Raw genomic sequence first — 1,412 nt, forward strand, 5'->3', positions numbered from 1 at the left:
ACTCGTATCGAGATAGGGTGACGGGCCCACCCAAAGAGGTAACCAGTTGCCATCACTGTCGTCGCTAGAACGTGCTCCCTTCGTCTCTATAGCTAGCCATGGCTCGTGCGCAAGCGTGCGTGAAACTGTGGCGTCGCCGTGGTAACACGCCCCCTTCGTCTCTATAGCTAGCCATGGCTTGTGCGCAAGCGTGCGTGAAACTGTGGCGTTGCCATGGTAACGCGCCCCCATCGTCGCCATGGCTCGTGCGCAAGCGTGCGTGAAATTGTGGTGTCGCCGTGGTAACGCGCCCCCATCATCTCTATAGCTAGCCATGGCTCGTGCGCAAGCGTACGTGAAATTGTGGCGTCGCCAACTTGCCATGGTAACGCGCCCCCATCGTCTCTGTAGCTAGGTAGGCCTCGTGTGCGAGTGTACTTGCCGAAGGTGGAGGAACCCCAATTAAGCTAGAAGCGCCAAAGTCGCAAGGCTAACGTGGCGCGAATTTCCTCCTGTGAATGCACTGCTGCGCCAGACACTGGATGCAAATACTCTGTTCGACGTGCCTGCACGAAATCCGATAGCGATTTAGACGGATTTCAAGCAAGTGGGCCTGAACAAGAGATTTCACTAGGGAGCGACGCGTCGAAAGTCAAGACAGTAAACGATAGTACTCTTCGGTCGAAACACGAGTCGCTGCCGTGCAGACCGTCGAGTATTTCTGGCGGCATCTCCGCGGTTTACCAATCTCCTGTTTTTATCGTATCCTGTTTTCTATTATTCAGTGCCAGAAGTGTTGTGATAGTAGCCATGTACCGCCAAATATCACTAGTGAGGTTATCCCGCGTGGGTCACATGCAGGTGTGTGTGTGTGTGTGTGTTACGTTTGCGTCAAGTCGTCTGGGATCCGCGTATACACGAGTTTGTGTATATATAATATTATGTCGATGAAGTTAGATTTAAATAGATTCTGCTGCACAGGAGATATCTAGATCATGAACTGATATCTAGAACGGATGCATATCTAGGCACGTTTTCGTTTGCTTAATTTCGTTGATTGCTCGCGGGCCGTCGGCAGCGATGGCCGACAGACGGATGTTTTTTGTATACGTTTTGTACCACGGTGCGTAGTGGATTTGTTACTGACCCCCTCCCCCTACACCCCTCCCCCATAATGTCATGTAATATAGACTCCTGTTATATAGGGTCTGTATTATGACACTCATAATGTCATGGCAGCGTACATTCGCTGTTTTCTAGTAGATTATGCAACGACCCCAGAGCTAATTATAATCGATGCGTGTGGTTATGTGCGTGCGTGCGTTCGTGCGTGCGTGCGTGCGTGCGTGCGTGCTTGTGTTAGTGTGTGAGTGAGTGCTTGTGTGCTTGTGTGTGTGTGTGTGTGCGTGTGCGTGTGCGTGTGCGTGCGCGTG

This window comes from Priapulus caudatus, unplaced genomic scaffold (genome assembly GCF_000485595.1).
Source record: "Priapulus caudatus unplaced genomic scaffold, Priapulus_caudatus-5.0.1 Scaffold418, whole genome shotgun sequence".
Taxonomy (NCBI): Eukaryota; Metazoa; Priapulida; class Priapulimorpha; order Priapulimorphida; family Priapulidae; genus Priapulus; species Priapulus caudatus.